The sequence below is a fragment of the Lycorma delicatula genome, chromosome 4 (genome assembly GCF_047948215.1).
Source record: "Lycorma delicatula isolate Av1 chromosome 4, ASM4794821v1, whole genome shotgun sequence".
NCBI lineage: Eukaryota > Metazoa > Arthropoda > Insecta > Hemiptera > Fulgoridae > Lycorma > Lycorma delicatula.
In genome coordinates this window covers 157,475,050-157,491,891 of record NC_134458.1, presented here as the reverse complement: position 1 = coordinate 157,491,891, position 16,842 = coordinate 157,475,050, and the positions used below count along the sequence as shown (strand labels likewise).

Sequence of the window (16,842 nt, the reverse complement as noted above, 5' to 3'; positions counted from 1 at the left end):
ACTGACAATTTGGTCGATGTACTTCTCTGCGACGAAGAAAACTGGAACTCTATTGCGGAAATGAGCAGGAAAATACGGCAGCAGAAGATAGACGAGAGAGATGAAGAAGAAGATGGTAGAATATAACATTTTCAAGAATGGGGTATTTTCTATCTTTATTAATTTTTACATTGTGTGGTATGTGACAATAAATATATAAGTATGTCTTGTTTGTTACAGAAAGGAAATATAAAAAAAAACGAGAGAAGCCTTGCAGCCTTGGCTGCTACTGGGCTGGATGGGGAGAGGTCAGCCAGGCAAAGAGGCATTTGGGAACCCTTAGGGAGTCGTCACTGCTGATGATGTGTCCAGTACTCTTCGATCCACCTAAGGAGTCCCGTAAGTGTACAGTATGCTTTGAGTAATGCTGAAAGGCGGGTACCAGGACATGCTGTATAAGAGGGAGAGGTTTTAGCCGGTAAGAGCCCCAAACTTGCCGTCTGTATGGGCAGACGGCAGCTGGGACAACTTTTCCCCCCCCCCCCCCCGTCGTAAAAAAAATATATAAATAAGTTACCAGATTAATAAACGTGATAAACCTAACACTCACAAACACTAGGTCGAAAGGAAAATTCAGAGGCGAGCTCTTGCAACCATTTGAGATCAAAACATGACTGCGCCAAGGCGATGGGCTGTCACCGCTATTATTCAACTGCGCTCTAGAAATGGTAATAAGGGAACGCCTCAAAATATGCCCCCCAAAAATAAAACTAGGCCGAAAAGACAAAACAAACTGTCTTGGTTTCGCCGACGACTTGGCACTGCTAGCAAATGACATCGACGAAAATTGTAAATAGAACTGGCCTCAAAGTATCAATCCAAAAGACAGAAATTATACCCCAGAAGCCAACACGATTAAAAGAAGTAAACAAAAGCGGTAATAAAATCAAAATAGTAACCCGATTAAAATGCCTCGGAAAAATAACAACAAACAACCTGAACGAAAAAGTTCGATCCAAATAAGAAGAAACAAACTAGCTAAAACTCAAAAATTAACCAGGTACACTTACGAGTACAATAAAAAATGTCTAACAATAATCACAAAAATAAGATACAACACAGTTATAAAACTAGAAGCCACTTATGCAGCAGAAACACTCTACCACCTGAACGAACAATCAAAGACCGACTGACTCCAGAAAATCGAAAGAAGAATTGCAAGAACCTGCACCAATTGAAAGTACCAGAAAGATGGGCAGTGGTGGATTGTGTACAAAGAGTTAAAACCCATCACTGATACCACGCAAAAGAGGAGACTAGGATACTTTGGACACATCATGAGGATACAAGATTCAAGACTTCTGAAACAGCTAGTACAGTACAATCTCGACTCGAAAAACACCAAGACAGGATACTGATGGATTAGAGAAATAACAAAGAATCTGCAGAAAATTGGCCTCACATCAAAAGACACGACAGATAAGATAAAATTAAACAAGAAAATCGAGAACAAAAACACTCGCTTCACATTCACAAGAAAAAACTCACAAGAACATTTTCAACGCCAAAAAGGGCACAAAGATCGGAATATATGAAAAGTACTGGGAGCACCGCAAGGCCCAAAACAGTCCTATCGAAGAAAATTGGATAATGGACTGACTAAAGTGATCCTATGCAGTCATAAAAGATAATAATAATAATATTAAGTTATGACAGGCTTAGCTCGTTGGTTCTTGTGTCATGAGCGATTCGATGTTTCCGTGTAATCATGTCCTCACATAAAACTCAAGATTATAATTCCAGATGTTTAGACCATTAAGCCTAATGAACATCACGGCCGAAACATGTGGAATGGACTGTCTAGTTCTAATGGGCGTTACAATTACACAAGCCTGCAAAATTTGGGTTGTGGAATGTTTTTTAACTTTTGATAATTGATTACTATGTATGTTTTAGCGCTAAATCCGAAAATAACGTTCATTTTTTTCAATCACATCAAGATTTTTAGCAAATCGGAAATTTCAAAATTTGTAAAAAGTTAAATTGCAAAAATGTGACACTATAAAATAGACAAAAACGTTTTTTTTTTATAATAAATTAATATAATATATTCACTTTTTTGGCTTTTACTAAGCCGAATAAAGTTCTCCTTCCACCTCTGCATATCAAGTTAGGCTAGATGAAGCAATTTGTCAAAGCTTTACCAAAAGAAGGTAAATGTATGATGTTTTAAATACATCTATGACAAATTTCCACTCTTATCAACCGGCAAACTAAAAGAGGGTGTCTTTACTAGTCCTGACATTAGAAAACTTCTCAAAGGTGGTAATTTTAAGAAATAAATGGAAATTGCAGAAAAAGAAGCCTCGGAGCTTTTAAAGAGACAGTAAGCAAGTTTCTGGGCAATAAGAAGGATCCGAACTTCAAATCAATAGTTGAGAACATGCTGCAGAAGTACAAAAACTTAGGCTGTTCTATGAGCTTAAAGGTTCACTTCCTAAATTCACATTTGGGCTACCTTCCTGAATCTGGGTGCCATTAGCGAAGAGATGGGCGAATGATTTTATTAGGAAATGAAAGAAATGGAAAGAAAGTATCAAGGAAATGGACTACTACGATAATGGCAGACTTGCTGGATGTTACACTGAAATGAACCCTATAGAGGACATACGAGTAGAAGGAAAAGCGCGAAGCAGAGTATAAGCCGTCCAAAGAGACTTCGACACATGGAATAAAATTATAACTATTTTACATACTTCGTCATTAAAGGTGAGTGAAGAGACTGGTTTCCAAAGGCATGACGTACCTCATAAAAATTAAGTAAATAAATTAATTTAAAAATGCATTATATTAGAAATCAGACTTATTTTAAGGCAATTTTCATTAGAATTAAGGGGTCAATGACCCTCCCCCGCCCACTTCTTCAGACCACTCAATTGTTTAGCTATACAAATGGATAATATAAGCCAAAAAAGTGAATGTATTATATTAATTTACGATTAAAAAAAAAAGTTTTATTTCTATTTTATTGTATCTCAATTTCGTAATTTTTCGACTTTTTACAAATTTTGAACTCCTGACGTGATACAAAAAAATGAAGGTTATTTTCGAATTCAGCGCTAAAAAATACATAAGAATCAATTATCAAAAAACACAACGATAACTAAACAACACAACTGCTTACTGGTGTGGTCCATTCAGCCCTGATACATGACGCCGAGTTGTGGGCGGGCGTTGTTAGATTTGCAAAGTACAGGGGTAAACTGGAATCCATCCACCACAGGAAGTGTTGCATCAGAGTAGCGGCAGCCTATAAGACGGAGTCCAGGGAGGCGGTTGAAGTGATTGCAGGATTCCCGCCTGTAGACTTGATGATAATGCGGAGTAGCATAACTAGGGAACTGACAACACTCCCATTAGAGGAAAGGAAGCGCTCTGCTGAAGAACTAGAAGAGATTGCACAAACATGGCAGGAGCGCTGGATACCACGAAGGATAGGTGGACCCACCGCCTTATTGGGGACATCAGGGGGTGGTGCCGGAGGACCCATGGCATGCTGAGTTTTGAGTTAACACAATTCCTGGCGGGTCATAGGAGATTCAGGTCTTATTTGTATAGATTCGGGCTCGACCTGTCTGAGGACTGCCCGGCGTGCGAGGTGGAAGAGACCCCCCCCCCCAACATGTATTCTTTCTGTGCCCGCGATTCACCATAGAGCGTAGAGAGATGCTCGGCAACCTGAGATGTGAGCACATCTTTTGCCCTGAAGATACCCTACGAATTCTGTTACAAGGTAAGGCAAAGTGGAAGACTGTGGTAAGATTCGTCAGGACGGTCATGAGGAAACTGCATTTATATGAGGAGTCCCGCAGAGGAAATGGCGCCGGAGGGCGCTGGGGCAGACAGGTTCTCGGCTGAGTGCCTAGGGGGTCCCCCGTACGTGTGGGGATCGCCTGGGTGCGATAAGGCCGGGGACATACTGCTTGTGCGTCTGATGGTGGCCACTGGTTAAGTGGTGTGACTATTTGAGATTTCTGTTTTCACTGCTGTGTGGGTGTGTATCGCATGGGTCTTGTGAATGTTAGACGCTTTGTCCTGTTTTCTCCAAGGTTCTTGTGCGATGTTGTTGTTGGTGTTCGTATTTGACGTGCTGTATGTGTTGCTTCCAGTGTAGTGTGTGACATCTGTTGGTTTGTTATGACTGTGTGTGCGGGCGATTCCCCCTGCTTCTGATGAAATGTTTTTATAAGCAGTTCCAGGAAGGGAGGAAGCCAGGGATGGAGGTTTAGTCGGTAGTGCGCAGGTATACATACGCCACCTGTTAGCGAGCCCGACACTGCTTAGGCGCCCGTAAATGGGGTTCCTCCACCTCTAAAAAAAAAAAGGCTTTTGTTGTGTTCATGAGGCTGAATCCACTCACAATGCTGAACTGCACGATATAATCACGGAGCAATCAATCATGGATTTAAATCCTGTAGAACAGAGCCGTTTTTCAGATAATCTCTGTAACTTCTTTTTATTTTATTTGCGTTTAATCTGAATCTGGCACAAAGTTTTTTTTGATCTCAGACTCGCCGTATCCGTAGCCAGCAGGTTTGTTTAAAGGCCAACTGTTACTTTCCAGCACTTTCAATTCTGAAAGAAGTGAATTGTATTCTTCTTGATGAGGGGCGGAGCCTGCAGTTGCAGTTGATGGTTCGTTGCTACTTTCTGTAGTAAAAATTCTTGTTTTAAGGTTGTTTATTATACTTTATAGCAGTTGCTGATTGTTAATAATGGACATTTTAGCATTATATTTTGCAGGTAAGCCATAAAAGTTATCCTCAATTATTTTTATCCAGGCCTCGAGGCAATTGGTACCAGGTTTATCTTTAAAGATTAAAAGAATCAAAAAATTGTACACTCCTAATGATTTTGTTTGCATATATGGTCATCATTTTTTTTTCTTAGAACACATTCTGACATCACTGAAAGTTTGGCTATGTCTCATACATGATGGAATTGAGATGACATAAGACTTTACTTAACCGATCATATATGGCTCGTTCAGTTAGACGTCTACTTTAATTATCTTTAGCCTTGTTGAAATAGGAGTATAACGCTTGATATCCATGCCAAACAGCTGTTACCGACTTGAAAGAGCTCCCTACCCATCTTGCACCTACTATACGCACAATTTGGTTCGTTGCAGGTTTAGCTCATTAGTACATTCGGCTAATTCCTGTTGGCACTACCATGTGGTTCATGCAGTGCCAAAGAACGATGTTGGGAAATTTTTGAGCCAACTTTACTGCAACATCAAATTCTTTCCAAGATGACACTGGCGTATCAGTGATAAACGCGACCAAACTCTCTTTATGACAGTCATCATTGAATTCATATTTATTCAAACAGTTTAATAGAGCTTGAAAATCAGTATCAGCAGTTCATATTTGGCTGTTCAATCAAATCTAAAAATAAAACGTTTGTTGAAGTTCATTTCACATTTTATATAAATAATCAAAGTTCATTAAGCTTCCTGGTTTGTAGATTCGTCAATTATGACTGTAGTATTACCTGAAATATTCAAAACCTGTTGGACGATTATTTCTTTTTCATTTCGTCTAAAACGTGATTAACAATTTCTGTTGCACTAAATCAAGAGAATAATCCAATAGCAATGTTCACCCCATTTAACTTTTGAAACTGATTGCAAACCGATCTGCGGATTGATAACAAGGAAAGAAGAAAATCAGAATGAAATTAAAAATTAACGGATCGGTATATAATTTGAAATGAAGAGATCTTATAAGGAATAGGAAAGGAGAGAAATTAGTAGCAGGATCTTGTAAAGCGACGAACGGAGAATTGGCCATGTAACACGACAACAGGCTTAATTTATAAATTAATTTTTTAATATAATATAAAATTCTAACGGAAGAGAAAAGCAATTTGACATAAAATAGATGACCGAGGTAATAATAGATTGAAATAAAAAAAATAACCACAGAACTGAAAGTAGTAGAAAATAGCATCAACTCTTCAAATGACTGATGATTCAGAAGATTAACAGATAAAGTGTAACATTTCCAGTGTATATATCACTCTATTATTTTTCTTTTTTTTTAAATTTTAAGTGATATCAATTAATAAAGCTATCAGTCACAAATAAACGACAATAGTATCTAGCAGTTCAGTACCCAGCATTATTTAAACTGAGCTATGGTAATCAATTTATTACATGTGGGTTCAACCGTAAACATATTTATCTTTACGACATAGATTTATTATATTTTCCGGGTGCTAAACACTGACATATTCCGAGCATAATAATATGGGTTGTTAAAATCTTTTTCTTCACCACTAATTTTGTATTTGTTTTAATCTACTACAATAAAGGAAAATAATTATGTAACACAGGTATAGGTTAACAGGTGTAACACAGATAATTACAAATTGGCTCTATTTCTATTTATATATATATATATATATTACATTAATTTGATAAGTAAAGAAAAATATGTCTTAAAAAGAACGTTTAATTAAGATGACTAATTTCAAAAGTAAAAACTGTCATTACTATCACTAATTTATAACTCATCGATAAGTATTTTAATAAACACAACGATTTGAATAATTGACAATTACAAGCTTCTCTTAATGTCATCTGTTGCAGAATCAGCAGTAATAAAGAAAAAAGAAATGGCGGAAAAGGTTCACATAGGATCTTGAAAATAACTTCAGGAAAGAAATAGTATGGAAAAGCGTTATTAAAGATAACCATAAGCAGAAGTAATATGGTTACAAAGAATAACAGAAAATCAACAGTAAAAAAGGATTTATATCCTTTTTTACCATCATTGGTTTATGCCAATGATGGAAAAAACAGATTAATAATGATGAAAGTGAAGGCGTATTTAGAAAACTGAGAAACAAAGTGGTTGCTGTGAGAAAAATGAAACAGGCTGTAAGGAGAATAAGAATAGGGCAAATCTCTATGTTTGCCTTATGTTTACTAGGCGGAGTTGCTTATTCCTCTCTCCTGTATGGAGCCGAGTTGCGGTCGGGAGTAGCTAGATACCGTAAATACAGAGGGAAACTGGAGTCCCTCCACAGGAGGTGCTGTTTACGGGCTGTATCAGCGGTAATCGTTAGCGGCGGCGGAACTGCTGGCCGCACGTATGCGGATAGACTTGGTATTGCTGCAACGGAAGAGAATAAGCGAGATGGGGGATTTATAGCCTGTAGACAGGAAATTAGCAATTAAGACAATAAAAGGTGAGCTCGTGGAATTGTGGCAAGAGAGAGGGGATCAAAGCGTGAGGGATCGGTGGACACATCAGTCATACGAAACAGTCTTACGGAACACTCTTACGCAGTTCCTGATGGGCCATGGCGGCTGTAGATCATACCTCTATAGGTTTAACTTGGACCATTCGGACATTTGCCAACTCCGAGGAAGAAGAGACCCCATAGCACGTATATTTCTGGTGCCCGCATTTCATGCAGGATCGCTTGGAGATGTTAGACACGCTGGGTCGTGACCGTATGTTCACGCCAAATGAAACGCAAGGGATCCTGTTGGAAGGTGAAGAAAGCTGGACAGCTGGGGAAGATTTCAATAAGGTGATTGCGAAACTATATGCTGCAGAAGCGTCTCGAAAGGGAATGAGACGTCGGAAGGTTCCGGGTCGGATAGACTCGCGGCTGAGCGCCTTGGGAGTCTCCTGAGCATCTGGAGATCGCCTTGATGCGACGAAGCCGTGGGCATTCCGTTCGTGGTACCCGATGGCGTCTCTCGCTGTTACATTGGAGAATGACAGTCTCAGTTTGGTAAGTACTGTGTTTTACCAATATTGATAGGCGTTTCTTGTAGCTTTATTGCGTTTCATGAGTTTTGTCTGTGTCATGTGTGAACGTTTTGGTTGTTCCTTGATCTGTTGGCGTGTTTGGTGTGTGTGTGGTTGTTGATCTTTTGGCCTAATTTGTTGGCTGTGTGTGACCTTTGTGTTTCGTATTGTGGTGAGTGCGTGTTTGTTCGGGTATTTCCTGTTGTGCTTGCGGTGCCCGTAAATGGAGTTCCTCCACCTCTTTAACATAAATAAACCTTAATAAAGAATGAATTGAGCGTCGACATAACAAAGGCACGCTGGAGTGTATAGATTGAGTCGGGTGATAAAAACTGGTTGGAAAAGAAAAGCTATAAAAAATAGCTAAAAGATATTCCTTCCCACGTAGATAATGAGGAAAATTATCGGATTTAGAGGACGAGTTATACAGACAACCATATGTACAAATTTTTGAAGAGATACAGAAAAAAGAATACTAGATTTAATTGGAGACAAGAAAAATACAGATTCTAGAGAGTAAAATCCACAACCTATTTATTTGACCTTACCCATCCAGCAGGGTAACAAGAAGAGCTTGCAGTATGGAGATCACTACATAATAAACTAAAAATACATTCCCAGTGTGCGCAGAACACAAAAAAGGAGAGATGTTCCCAAATGTTATAGAAATGATAAAAAAAACCTTGCAAATCTCCATAACAAAACGATAGCATTTTAGCTTTTTATCTGGAAGGTCCCAGATATGAATCCTGCTCTGATCTGGCGATTTCCATGCGCTACAAAATGTCTACTTTGTATTCCTATGCGCAATCTTAGGTATTAAGTTAATTATCTTGATAAAAAAAAGAATCTTATTATAAAGCACAGTACCCTCTCGAAAGGATATATACAATTAATGGATATTATTCTGGTATAAACATGCCTGTAAAATTGAGGGAAATAATGAACGTTTGTCAAACAAATAAATGAATCTTTTACTTTCCCGTTTAGATAGCGCTATAGCAGAACTACAACTCTAGAAAGGAAAGTATTGTAATCTATCTAATTTGGGAATATGCGGTTTTCACCAGATCTTGACGTTTTGACACCTAACGAACCTAAAAAACCGGATGCAAATTTTCCGGATGTTAATGTTCGAATGTACGTGTGTGTGTTCGGTGTTGGCCTCTAAATTGCCTTATATCTTCAGAACTATAAGACCGATTTTCGCCAAAATTGGTCAGATTACTTCTATATATACTAGTAGGGCATTGAGCCATTAAATTTTCAACTTAAAAGGTCAAGGAAGTGAGGCTATAGAGCAAGGTAACCTTCACTGTCACGAGATTTCGCCTAATTAAGGTTATATTTTTCTTAGGAACATTCGTTAACAATTAAAAAATAACAATATTTGCAAAATCGCACCCCAACCCAAAAAATGCTGTTGTAGTCGTCTATGTTGTGACGTCACAGGTGAACGGTCGCCCGGTTGAGGCGGTACATGGTGCGTTAAGCCTCGCGGCTACACCAGTCTGCCGACCGTGCAAGCGAAATTTGTTCTATGTACGTTGTGAAATTACATTAATTCAGTAAGTGCCCAACCGTCACCGCTAGTACCACCACACCCACGCGAATTAAATACGGTGTGCGCGCGCGCACGCTTTAGTTAGAATCACTGAATTAAATAAATAAATAAATTTACCATTTTATATTTAGATAAAATGGTAAATATTTCAAATTGGTTGTGTGTGTAAGCCGTGCATCAGAAAGTCGAGTAAGCCGCGTGACGGGAAGTCCTACAACTGCGTTGCCAACTTATTTTTTATTCTGTAAAATTTCTGGATCAAAATATTTCTTTGAAATTTAGAATTAAAAATATAAATATAATAAAAATTTAAACAGTTTAGAAGATGAAATATCTTAGTATTCTTGCCTTAAATAATTTTTTTTTATAATCCTTTTTAGTAGTTCCCTTAGGAGAGGGAACTCCTGTTTTTCTAATTAGAGCATACCACAATGATCAATTGTTGCTTAACTATACATCATAAAGGGTAAAGTAACTATCATTTTTTCACAACCGGATGCAGTACAGATAATTTTGCTCTCAGAAATGTTATTAGTTGTCATAAGTTCAGGGGTAATGGCCAGATGCTACATACTGTATACTTTATTTCTTTTTCCTGTTTAGCCTCCAGTAATTACCATTCAGATAATACTTCAGAGGATGATATGTATGGTGTAAATGAAGAGTAGTCTTGTACAGTCTCAGGTCGACCATTCCTGAGATGTGCAGTTAATTGAAACCCTAAAAGATGCTAAAAAGAAGTTTAAATTAAGACGAAGAACCTCCATTCAAAAATTCTAAAACGGGTTTATGTAACTTTTTTAATCACAGTGAAGATCACAGAAAAGAGACAGTGAAAATTTGAATTTTTTTTGTAAAAATCTGATTAAAGCAAGACATTATACTGTTCCCTTTGTTGCTTATTGTTGTTTTGAACAAGATCCATAAGGAAGAGAAGAAGAAAATAAGAAACCAAGAAAAAAGGAAAAAGAAAATGTAGCTCAATTCTTCTTACTGCTTTGGAAAAAGAAATATGAAAGCAATGGACTCAAATAGTCTATAACAGCATAAACAAAACACTGGTAGTAACAAGGAATGATCAAAATGATACAATTTGCAAACAGAAGAAGCGCTAGAAATTAATAAAAATCTTAGCTATTTGGGTTCAAAAAACTGGGGATGGAAAGATCACTTGAGAAAATATCAGTTGTACGCAGATGATACAAATATTTTATCAATCTGTAAAAAATGTTACACAAGACAAGGAAATGCCAGTGAAATCTGTACAAAGAATATTCATGCAAACTGAAGAATATTCACAGAGGATATTCAAATCTGTACAAAGAAAGATTCATATTATGAGAATATGAACTTCACTAAGTTCCTATTCTAACATACAGCTCAGTCGTAGGTAACTACAATAAGACAGTAAATAAAGGTAACCAAGATCACGATTTTAAGAGAAGCAAGGTAAGAAAACATGAAAAAATATTATACTAAGAAACACTGTAATAATTAAAGATCTAAGATGTACAGTTGCACTACACAAGAGAATTGAACACAGAAGAGCAAAATGATATGGACTTTACTTAGAATGTTCAGTGGAAGAACAGTAAAAGAAATCTGATTCAATCACAAAAGGGAGAAGATTAAAAGGAAAACAAAAAAAAAGATCGTTTATTATGTAGATGAAAACTATAAAAAGAGAAAAGGAGTGCTTTCAATGAAGAATAGTGGATGGACAGAGTTAAGTGGAGCTCTATGAGCTGTACCCAATTCAATAACAACCAGATAAAGAGAAAGAATAACATTTGAAAAGTTTTACGTCTTGATTACGAAAGTCTTTCAAATCTTACTTGAAAAGCAGAATGGTTCACTAATTTTCAAATATTTCATTCATCGCAATTATGCAGTTACATTCATCTGTTCATTCGTTTTGGTGCTTTAGTTAATAAATTAGCTTGATCTTAAATCTTTATGCCTATCATCATCTAGAAAATAAAACAATTATAAATATCAATAAAATACAATAGATGAAAAATCTAATCTAAAACTTTATTTTGCTGATATAAAAAAAGGTGAAAGAGTTGAATAATGTTCATAAAGGTAGTTAGATACAGTAGTAAAAAGATTAGCTGAGATATCTTTTGGACCAAAAGATCTACAGAATTTATTATAACTGTTATAAATTTTAATTAATTTTGATAAACTTTTTGACAATCAGAGGTTAATATAAAAGACGTGGCACACAGATCCACATCTGTCCATGGTTTTATGGTTTTAATAATTCTTATTTATTATTTGGCAAAAAAAATTTATCAATTTATTAATTAATTTTTATTATTTTGATAAAGAAAATCAGATTCCACCTTCTTATAAATATATATAAAAGCCTCTTAATCTATCTTTCATCTCTTTTAATTTGGTCTTACCACACCACAAAGAAAAGCAACCTTTCTATTTTATTATTAAAAGATCTCAATATTTACAGTTGTACAGTGCATTATAAATTAAAAGAATCAACTGATTATTTATCCTACCACAGTGTATATTGGAAGTTTTTAATATATGACAATAATACATACATACTAACAATTTTAAAGTTTTAACTATGTTTTTTTTAAAAATAACAGTATTATTAATTATAATTATGAGTATTTTATAAAAATGTGTCCACTGATTATGGAGTTAAAGCTATGAAAGCGCCACAGACAAGACAGCTAGGTGTTCTTACTATTTATTGAACAGTAAGTGGTGGATTTAAACATCTATTTGCTAATTTTATATAAATATATATAAAACACAGGATGTACAAAAAAGAATATCAAGGTTTTCAAGCTATTTACTACTCTAAATAATAAATCACAAACAGAATGAAAGAGTAACTCTTACAGTCTTTCCCTGCAAGTGTTTAATGTGATCATCACCTATCATCAAGTGGCACACATCCCACCAACTGTACACTTTGTTAAAGTATGTCCCATACTTTAACTAGTATGTTTGTAGTAATGGAATCGACAACTCCTTCAACCACACAACTCAAATCGGATAGATCAGTAATTAGTGGAGGCACATACACAAAATCTTTTATAAAGCCACAAAGGAAAAAATTACACAGTTAGATCAGGTGACCTTGGAGGCCTCTGCCAACACGCTCTATCACTGAGCATAATACAGTACACCCATATTAATAATATATATAATTCCAATATAAAATTAACCATAATAATTTATAATACTGAATCCATATGCGGAAAATAATATGCACATAGAAAACTAAACTATGAATTCATATTACTATCCATTCTATTTTTTTTTTTTGTCTTCAGTCATTTGACTGGTTTGATGCAGCTCTCCAAGATTCCCTATCTAGTGCTAGTCGTTTCATTTCAGTATACCCTCTACATCCTACATCCCTAACAATTTGTTTTACATATTCCAAACGTGGCCTGCCTACACAATTTTTTCCTTCTACCTGTCCTTCCAATATTAAAGCGACTATTCCAGGATGCCTTAGTATGTGGCTTATAAGTCTGTCTCTTCTTTTAACTATATTTTTCCAAATGCTTCTTTCTTCATGTATTTGCCGCAATACCTCTTCATTTGTCACTTTATCCACCCATCTGATTTTTAACATTCTCCTATAGCACCACATTTCAAAAACTTCTAATCTTTTCTTCTCAGATACTCCGATTCTCCAAGTTTCACTTCCATATAAAGCGACACTCCAAACATACACTTTCAAAAATCTTTTCCTTACATTTAAATTAATTTTTGATGTAAACAAATTATATTTCTTACTGAAGGCTCGTTTAGCTTGTGCTATTCGGCATTTTATATCGCTCCTGCTTCGTCCATCTTTAGTAATTCTACTTCCCAAATAACAAAATTCTTCTACCTCCATAATCTTTTCTCCTCCTATTTTCACATTCAGTGGTCCATCTTTGTTATTTCTACTACATTTCATTACTTTTGTTTTGTTCTTGTTTATTTTCATGCGATAGTTCTTGCATAGGACTTCATCTATGCCGTTCATTGTTTCTTCTAAATCCTTTTTACTCTCGGCTAGAATTACTATTCTACACCATTCTATTAAGACATAAAATTATATAATCCAAACATAGTTTTTAATTAAAATACAGTTTGAGAGCTTAATAATAAGGTTTTCCCAACAAACCTTGTTTTGCTACATATATGTTTACATTAAATATAATCAAAAAGACATTAATTACATTTGATATAAGTGCTGCATAAAATCTTAAAATTAATATGATCAATGCCCCATAAATAGTACATATATATTTAAGTATGCACATCCATACATACATGTTTTTTTGCCTAGATGAACTAGTTGGACTGTAAGAACATATGATTTACATGTAACATGATTTACAAAAAACCTGAATAGTAATTTTTGTAGCTATATTTGCTAGGAAAGCAAAAATTCATTAATGTACATGTATTCAAATAATTTTCATTAATGCTTTCTTAATTTTTATTTATTTTTTTTAAAGTAAAATTATCTTCACTTCATGTATTTACCTTTACATTATTTCATTAATTTATATTTTAAATAATTAACATGGACTGTAATCATACCTATCTTTTATTTTATGAAACTGTTTATTACAGTTTCCCATGCCAAACAGCCTAATGCTACAACAGTTCCTTTTTTTATCGGTACAGTAGAATATCTACCCACTCCTGACATAATATATTTATTATTTACCAATGAAAATAAAAGATTTATTTATAATTCTCAACTTAGATAATAAACAATTATTTGTACAGCACAAATTATCTCTATTTACATTATTACTAACAATAACAAATTCTACTCCAAATATATAAATGTATATTCAAAACCTTATAGACAAACAGATGTATATAATTTATGAATAATCAGAATTATAATTTCCTTTACTTTTTATTTTTAATTTCAAAAACTTTTAATCTCACTTAACAATTTCATCAATTTAATTTTCTTTTATGTTTATAGTCATAAGTGATAATTTGAGATTCTTTCTAATTTAGCAAACACCATTAAAAAAAGAATATTTTATTAAAAATAAATCATAAAACAAATCAAAGATCAAAGAAACCCAACTGCAAAATTTCATAAATATCAGAAAACATGTTTGACCTCAATCACTTCATAAGCATGCAAACAAATATATAAAATTCTAAAAGGTCAAGTTAAAATAGGAACTACCAATTTAACTTATTCAATGAACTTTTATGAAATAACACCAACTTGTCTAATTAATAAAATAAAAACACGTATTAACAAGATTAATCATCAGGTGTTTCTTACACAACTTTTTACAATTAAAATATATTCTGGTTTAATATTTCGCAACAAAAGGAGATAAGAGTATAACAAAATGCAAAGATAACAGTGCAGGAGAACATTTATCAACAGAATACTCTATTAAAATAACAACACATTTTATTCATATATATTTTTCAATGTAAATATGTATTTTTTAAAGTCAACATTAATAAAAAAAACTCGGAATTATCTCTTTTTTGTTCATTAATTTCTTAAGACTTTGTAAGTTCAACATTAAATTGCATGCCTAACTCTGTTCACCTATTCAGTTTCAGACTAGGAAATGCAACCAACAGATTACAATGATTAAATAAAAATCAATAATATGGTTAATCAAACTGGATTTGAAACAGGATTAATTCACAGCTGTATGGGAAACCATCAAACCTAATATCTGTGAAAAGAAGCAATGAAAGAAACAAACATGCAACTGGAACTTGCATATCAGTTCACCCAAAACATCTACAATAAAAAATGCATCGCAATCAACGCCAAGATCTGCCCCACTACAAGACCATCATCTGACTCGAATGCTTATGTGCAGCAGAATGCATGGGAACACTAATAAAAATACAACACCAAAGTACTTGGAACGAAAAAACTGACAAAACAGAACTCTACACATGCTATAAAAGACTCAGCAATATAATCCAGAAACATAAGATCCAATATTATGGCCACATTTCCGGTGCACTCCTGTATTTTATTTAATAAGAATTCATCCCTTTAATTTCCTAAATTTAATAAGGTTTCAGATTTGGGGATAATAAAAAAAAATCAATAGCTCCACCACAAAAATTTCAACAAAATAAATCTAACTAGAATAAATAAAAAATTAAAATAAACTATCACTTACAGAAAATCAAAAAAAATCAGAAAGTAAACCATAGATTTATTCTGATATATCAGTTAGTTCTTACACCGATAAAAATAATGCACTATTAGTAAATGTAAAATAGAGGATTATTTTTAAGTTCTTAATTAATGTACTGGTTATTTTATAGCTTTTGTTATCTTTATTTTTTGCCATTATCTTATAATTGACAATATACATAGGCAGTAAAACATTTTAAGGTTATTGGTACTTATAACAAATTTAACAACAGTTTCTAGTAATTTTAAACAATATACTTCATTAACAAAGTTATTAAATATAAAACTAAGTTATGAATAAATATATTGTAATAAATAACATCTGGCAGAAAAATTTAATTAAAAATTAAACCAGTCCGTTTTTCATATAAAACATTACAAAAAATATACATAAGAAACAAGTAAATGACATTCTAGCCTCTTTTATTTAATTTATTCTCACTGTGTACATTATTGTAAAAAAAGGAAAACTAAAACAACTGAAAACGAAAATGTAAACAAAAAAAAATTACTTAATTTTAAATAATTTGCAGAACTATTGATACATAATATTACTTGTCAAATGTTGCACAAAAATAAAAATGAGAAGAATTATAAGTGCAGAACTGTACATATAGTTCATACATAATTTCTGGTTAAAAATAAATGTGATTCATCTAATTAACTCTTAAAATAAGACATAGAATTAAAGTTGCATCTCAAAGTAAGAATGTCTGTTAGAGTAAGTTATTACACTACACGAATATACCTAACGAAAAAAATTAATTTAAATACTTTTTTTTTAAATTTTATACGTAACATATACAAACATGCACGTGACTGGTAAATTAGACCAACTTATCCATTATCAATCGCATAAAAAAACATTTACGCTAGAATTTTTGGACTTCACCGCCTACATTTCGAGAAAGGCAGCGATGCTAAAAAAGTTAATAAATAATTATTGTATTGTGACGAACGACTTCCCAATAACACCGGCAAATTACCGGTAATAATTCGTCGGACAGAAACCTATTAAAACAAGATGAATGAAAAGAAAAAATATCTTACAACCAGATACAATGAAATGAAAAATAATGATAATTATCTACTTACCAATTTTACTTCACGAATTCAAAAGATAAAAGTAAATAAATCACATGTAAAAATAAAGGTTCTAAATAGAACTGTACTTCTTAACAGCGCTAAGATTTTTATTAAATAGCTACGATAAACGAATTTAAATAAACACAAAAGAAGATAATTTGCATCTATTAAATTTAAATACATTTATGATACATAAACTT

General features: G+C 33.9%; 1 protein-coding gene across 4 annotated transcripts in view; it reads right to left on the bottom strand.

Moving 5' to 3' along the window:
- The window catches only part of LOC142324017 (peroxisomal acyl-coenzyme A oxidase 3-like), a 134,529-nt gene that overhangs the window by 117,540 nt on the left and 147 nt on the right, over positions 1-16,842 (bottom strand). For 2 of the 4 annotated variants that reach the window (XM_075364572.1, XM_075364577.1), the window contains exon 1: positions 16,652-16,838. The exons of the other annotated variants lie outside the window; for them this stretch is intronic. The gene's annotated coding sequence lies outside the window, so the exon portion shown is untranslated. Of the gene's footprint in view, positions 1-16,651; positions 16,839-16,842 lie in introns of those variants that run through there. 4 annotated transcript variants of the gene reach the window in all.